This window comes from Chiloscyllium plagiosum, chromosome 44 (assembly GCF_004010195.1).
Source record: "Chiloscyllium plagiosum isolate BGI_BamShark_2017 chromosome 44, ASM401019v2, whole genome shotgun sequence".
Classification (NCBI taxonomy): Eukaryota; Metazoa; Chordata; class Chondrichthyes; order Orectolobiformes; family Hemiscylliidae; genus Chiloscyllium; species Chiloscyllium plagiosum.
This window is the reverse complement of record NC_057753.1, coordinates 14852822-14859417: the sequence shown is the minus strand read 5'-3', so window position 1 is coordinate 14859417 and position 6596 is coordinate 14852822.

Sequence of the window (6596 nt, the reverse complement as noted above, 5' to 3'; positions counted from 1 at the left end):
GTATTGAGTACAGGAGTTGGGAGGTCAGGTTGTGGCTGTACTGGACATTGGTTAGGGCCACTGCATTCAGTTCTGGTCTCCCTGCTATAGGACGGATGTTGTGAAACTCAAAAGGGCTCAGAAAAGATTTACATGAATGTTACCAGGGTTGGAGGATCTGAGCTACAGGGAGAGGCTGAACAGGCTGGGGCTGTTTTCCCTGGAGTGTCGGAGACTAAGGGGTGACCTTTTAGAGGTTTATAAAATCATGAGGGACATGGTACAGTGAATAGCCGAGGTCTTTTCCCTGGGGTGGGGGATGAAGTCCAGAACTAGAGGGGCGTAGGTTTAGGGTGAGAGGGGAAAGGGACCCGAGGGGTAACTTTCTCACCCAGAGGGTGGTGCGTGTGTGGAATGAGCTGCCAGAGGAAGGGTGGAGGCTAGTACAATGACAGCATTGAAAAGGTGGATGGGGACAGGGATAGGAAGGGTTTGGAGGGATACGGGGCAGGGGCTGGCAAACGGGGACTGGATTAGGTTAGGGATATCTGGGTCGGCACAGCCGGGTTGGGCTGAAGGGTCTGTTTCCCGTGCTGTACATCTCTAAGGCTGCAAGGAGCCATCCCAAATTGCTTCCTTGTTCCTGAACAGGTCGAACCATCTTCAGAAGTGACACCCCTGTGAGAATGTGGTCAGCTGATACGGAGTATTCACTTGCATCCCCAAACAATAGAGCACAGAAGCCTGGCTGTCTGGCAGGAAGCAGAGAGAGTGGGGGAGAAAAGGGTCCGTCTCAGGATGGCAGCCGGTGACAAGTGGTGTCCCACAAGGCTCAGTGCTGGGACCACAACCTTCCACTTTATACATTAACGATCGCGATGAAGGGACTGAGGGCATTCTGGCTACGTTTGCAGATGATACAAAGATAGGTAGAGGGACAGGTAGCAGTGTAATCTGAAAGTAAAGCTCTCTCTACCCTTTAATCTGAAAGTAAAGCTCTCTCTACCCTTTAATCTGAAAGTAAAGCTCTCTCTACCCTTTAATCTGAAAGTAAAGCTCTCTCTACCCTTTAATCTGAAAGTAAAGCTCTCTCTACCCTTTAATCTGAAAGTAAAGCTCTCTCTACCCTTTAATCTGAAAGTAAAGCTCTCTCTACCCTTTAATCTGAAAGTAAAGCTCTCTCTACCCTTTAATCTGAAAGTAAAGCTCTCTCTACCCTTTAATCTGAAAGTAAAGCTCTCTCTACCCTTTAATCTGAAAGTAAAGCTCTCTCTACCCTTTAATCTGAAAGTAAAGCTCTCTCTACCCTTTAATCTGAAAGTAAAGCTCTCTCTACCCTTTAATCTGAAAGTAAAGCTCTCTCTACCCTTTAATCTGAAAGTAAAGCTCTCTCTACCCTTTAATCTGAAAGTAAAGCTCTCTCTACCCTTTAATCTGAAAGTAAAGCTCTCTCTACCCTTTAATCTGAAAGTAAAGCTCTCTCTACCCTTTAATCTGAAAGTAAAGCTCTCTCTACCCTTTAATCTGAAAGTAAAGCTCTCTCTACCCTTTAATCTGAAAGTAAAGCTCTCTCTACCCTTTAATCTGAAAGTAAAGCTCTCTCTACCCTTTAATCTGAAAGTAAAGCTCTCTCTACCCTTTAATCTGAAAGTAAAGCTCTCTCTACCCTTTAATCTGAAAGTAAAGCTCTCTCTACCCTTTAATCTGAAAGTAAAGCTCTCTCTACCCTTTAATCTGAAAGTAAAGCTCTCTCTACCCTTTAATCTGAAAGTAAAGCTCTCTCTACCCTTTAATCTGAAAGTAAAGCTCTCTCTACCCTTTAATCTGAAAGTAAAGCTCTCTCTACCCTTTAATCTGAAAGTAAAGCTCTCTCTACCCTTTAATCTGAAAGTAAAGCTCTCTCTACCCTTTAATCTGAAAGTAAAGCTCTCTCTACCCTTTAATCTGAAAGTAAAGCTCTCTCTACCCTTTAATCTGAAAGTAAAGCTCTCTCTACCCTTTAATCTGAAAGTAAAGCTCTCTCTACCCTTTAATCTGAAAGTAAAGCTCTCTCTACCCTTTAATCTGAAAGTAAAGCTCTCTCTACCCTTTAATCTGAAAGTAAAGCTCTCTCTACCCTTTAATCTGAAAGTAAAGCTCTCTCTACCCTTTAATCTGAAAGTAAAGCTCTCTCTACCCTTTAATCTGAAAGTAAAGCTCTCTCTACCCTTTAATCTGAAAGTAAAGCTCTCTCTACCCTTTAATCTGAAAGTAAAGCTCTCTCTACCCTTTAATCTGAAAGTAAAGCTCTCTCTACCCTTTAATCTGAAAGTAAAGCTCTCTCTACCCTTTAATCTGAAAGTAAAGCTCTCTCTACCCTTTAATCTGAAAGTAAAGCTCTCTCTACCCTTTAATCTGAAAGTAAAGCTCTCTCTACCCTTTAATCTGAAAGTAAAGCTCTCTCTACCCTTTAATCTGAAAGTAAAGCTCTCTCTACCCTTTAATCTGAAAGTAAAGCTCTCTCTACCCTTTAATCTGAAAGTAAAGCTCTCTCTACCCTTTAATCTGAAAGTAAAGCTCTCTCTACCCTTTAATCTGAAAGTAAAGCTCTCTCTACCCTTTAATCTGAAAGTAAAGCTCTCTCTACCCTTTAATCTGAAAGTAAAGCTCTCTCTACCCTTTAATCTGAAAGTAAAGCTCTCTCTACCCTTTAATCTGAAAGTAAAGCTCTCTCTACCCTTTAATCTGAAAGTAAAGCTCTCTCTACCCTTTAATCTGAAAGTAAAGCTCTCTCTACCCTTTAATCTGAAAGTAAAGCTCTCTCTACCCTTTAATCTGAAAGTAAAGCTCTCTCTACCCTTTAATCTGAAAGTAAAGCTCTCTCTACCCTTTAATCTGAAAGTAAAGCTCTCTCTACCCTTTAATCTGAAAGTAAAGCTCTCTCTACCCTTTAATCTGAAAGTAAAGCTCTCTCTACCCTTTAATCTGAAAGTAAAGCTCTCTCTACCCTTTAATCTGAAAGTAAAGCTCTCTCTACCCTTTAATCTGAAAGTAAAGCTCTCTCTACCCTTTAATCTGAAAGTAAAGCTCTCTCTACCCTTTAATCTGAAAGTAAAGCTCTCTCTACCCTTTAATCTGAAAGTAAAGCTCTCTCTACCCTTTAATCTGAAAGTAAAGCTCTCTCTACCCTTTAATCTGAAAGTAAAGCTCTCTCTACCCTTTAATCTGAAAGTAAAGCTCTCTCTACCCTTTAATCTGAAAGTAAAGCTCTCTCTACCCTTTAATCTGAAAGTAAAGCTCTCTCTACCCTTTAATCTGAAAGTAAAGCTCTCTCTACCCTTTAATCTGAAAGTAAAGCTCTCTCTACCCTTTAATCTGAAAGTAAAGCTCTCTCTACCCTTTAATCTGAAAGTAAAGCTCTCTCTACCCTTTAATCTGAAAGTAAAGCTCTCTCTACCCTTTAATCTGAAAGTAAAGCTCTCTCTACCCTTTAATCTGAAAGTAAAGCTCTCTCTACCCTTTAATCTGAAAGTAAAGCTCTCTCTACCCTTTAATCTGAAAGTAAAGCTCTCTCTACCCTTTAATCTGAAAGTAAAGCTCTCTCTACCCTTTAATCTGAAAGTAAAGCTCTCTCTACCCTTTAATCTGAAAGTAAAGCTCTCTCTACCCTTTAATCTGAAAGTAAAGCTCTCTCTACCCTTTAATCTGAAAGTAAAGCTCTCTCTACCCTTTAATCTGAAAGTAAAGCTCTCTCTACCCTTTAATCTGAAAGTAAAGCTCTCTCTACCCTTTAATCTGAAAGTAAAGCTCTCTCTACCCTTTAATCTGAAAGTAAAGCTCTCTCTACCCTTTAATCTGAAAGTAAAGCTCTCTCTACCCTTTAATCTGAAAGTAAAGCTCTCTCTACCCTTTAATCTGAAAGTAAAGCTCTCTCTACCCTTTAATCTGAAAGTAAAGCTCTCTCTACCCTTTAATCTGAAAGTAAAGCTCTCTCTACCCTTTAATCTGAAAGTAAAGCTCTCTCTACCCTTTAATCTGAAAGTAAAGCTCTCTCTACCCTTTAATCTGAAAGTAAAGCTCTCTCTACCCTTTAATCTGAAAGTAAAGCTCTCTCTACCCTTTAATCTGAAAGTAAAGCTCTCTCTACCCTTTAATCTGAAAGTAAAGCTCTCTCTACCCTTTAATCTGAAAGTAAAGCTCTCTCTACCCTTTAATCTGAAAGTAAAGCTCTCTCTACCCTTTAATCTGAAAGTAAAGCTCTCTCTACCCTTTAATCTGAAAGTAAAGCTCTCTCTACCCTTTAATCTGAAAGTAAAGCTCTCTCTACCCTTTAATCTGAAAGTAAAGCTCTCTCTACCCTTTAATCTGAAAGTAAAGCTCTCTCTACCCTTTAATCTGAAAGTAAAGCTCTCTCTACCCTTTAATCTGAAAGTAAAGCTCTCTCTACCCTTTAATCTGAAAGTAAAGCTCTCTCTACCCTTTAATCTGAAAGTAAAGCTCTCTCTACCCTTTAATCTGAAAGTAAAGCTCTCTCTACCCTTTAATCTGAAAGTAAAGCTCTCTCTACCCTTTAATCTGAAAGTAAAGCTCTCTCTACCCTTTAATCTGAAAGTAAAGCTCTCTCTACCCTTTAATCTGAAAGTAAAGCTCTCTCTACCCTTTAATCTGAAAGTAAAGCTCTCTCTACCCTTTAATCTGAAAGTAAAGCTCTCTCTACCCTTTAATCTGAAAGTAAAGCTCTCTCTACCCTTTAATCTGAAAGTAAAGCTCTCTCTACCCTTTAATCTGAAAGTAAAGCTCTCTCTACCCTTTAATCTGAAAGTAAAGCTCTCTCTACCCTTTAATCTGAAAGTAAAGCTCTCTCTACCCTTTAATCTGAAAGTAAAGCTCTCTCTACCCTTTAATCTGAAAGTAAAGCTCTCTCTACCCTTTAATCTGAAAGTAAAGCTCTCTCTACCCTTTAATCTGAAAGTAAAGCTCTCTCTACCCTTTAATCTGAAAGTAAAGCTCTCTCTACCCTTTAATCTGAAAGTAAAGCTCTCTCTACCCTTTAATCTGAAAGTAAAGCTCTCTCTACCCTTTAATCTGAAAGTAAAGCTCTCTCTACCCTTTAATCTGAAAGTAAAGCTCTCTCTACCCTTTAATCTGAAAGTAAAGCTCTCTCTACCCTTTAATCTGAAAGTAAAGCTCTCTCTACCCTTTAATCTGAAAGTAAAGCTCTCTCTACCCTTTAATCTGAAAGTAAAGCTCTCTCTACCCTTTAATCTGAAAGTAAAGCTCTCTCTACCCTTTAATCTGAAAGTAAAGCTCTCTCTACCCTTTAATCTGAAAGTAAAGCTCTCTCTACCCTTTAATCTGAAAGTAAAGCTCTCTCTACCCTTTAATCTGAAAGTAAAGCTCTCTCTACCCTTTAATCTGAAAGTAAAGCTCTCTCTACCCTTTAATCTGAAAGTAAAGCTCTCTCTACCCTTTAATCTGAAAGTAAAGCTCTCTCTACCCTTTAATCTAAAAGTAAAGCTCTCTCTACCCTTTAATCTGAAAGTAAAGCTCTCTCTACCCTTTAATCTGAAAGTAAAGCTCCCTCTACCCTTTAATCTGAAAGTAAAGCTCCCTTTACTCTTTAATCTGAAAGTAAAGCTCCCTCTACCCTTTAATCTGAAAGTGAAGCTTCCTCTACCCTTCAATCTGAAAGTAAAGCTCCCTCTGCCCTTTAATCTGAAAGTAAAGCTCCCTCTACCCTTTAATCTGAAAGTGAAGCTTCCTCTACCCTTTAATCTGAAAGTAAAGCTCCCTTTACCCTTTAGACTGAAAGTGATGCTCCCTTTACCCTTTAATCTGAAAGTAAAGCTCCCTCTACCCTTTAATCTGAAAGTAAAGCTCTCTCTACCCTTTCAATCTAAAACTAAAGCTCCCTCTACCCTTTAGTCTGAAAGTAAAGCTCCCTCTACCCTTTAATCTGAAAGTGAAGCTCCCTTTACCCTTTAATCTGAAAGTAAAGCCTCCTCTACCCTTTAATCTGAAAGTAAAGCTCCCTCTACTCTTTAATCTGAAAGTGAAGCTCTCTCTACCCTTTAATCTGAAAGTAAAGCTCCCTCTACCCTTTTACAGAGAAGGTAAAGCTCCCTCTGTTTTTCCCAATGGAAAGTAAAACTCTCTGTACTGTTTTGAACTGAATGCAAAGCTGTCTCTACGCTTTAACAACAAGATGAATTTAAAGTTCCCCGGAGTGTCTGCCCATTGAACACTGTCAGGACAGGATCGTACAGTCCTTCTTTTCTTCCACGGCGTAGCGCACGTTCCTCTCAAAGCCCGTCTGGCTGTTCCTCTGCACCATTTTCTTCAAATCCACTTGCAGGGTGACATTCGTGGGAAGAGACAGCTGAACAGAGGTACTCCCTGACCTGGGCGGAGGGAGAAAGATATGGTGCAATGTCAGTGTCCACGTAATTCACTTGGAAAGTCTGAGCGGGGACAGGGGGGAACTGAGGAAGAGAGAGAGAGAGGGAGAGGGAGAGAAAGAGAGGGGGCTGACCGAGAGAGATAGAGAAAAAGGGACAGAGAGAGGTGGACAGGCGAAGAGAGAGAGAGAGAGAGACAGAAAGACATAGTAAAGGACAGAAGGGGCGAGAGAGAGAGAG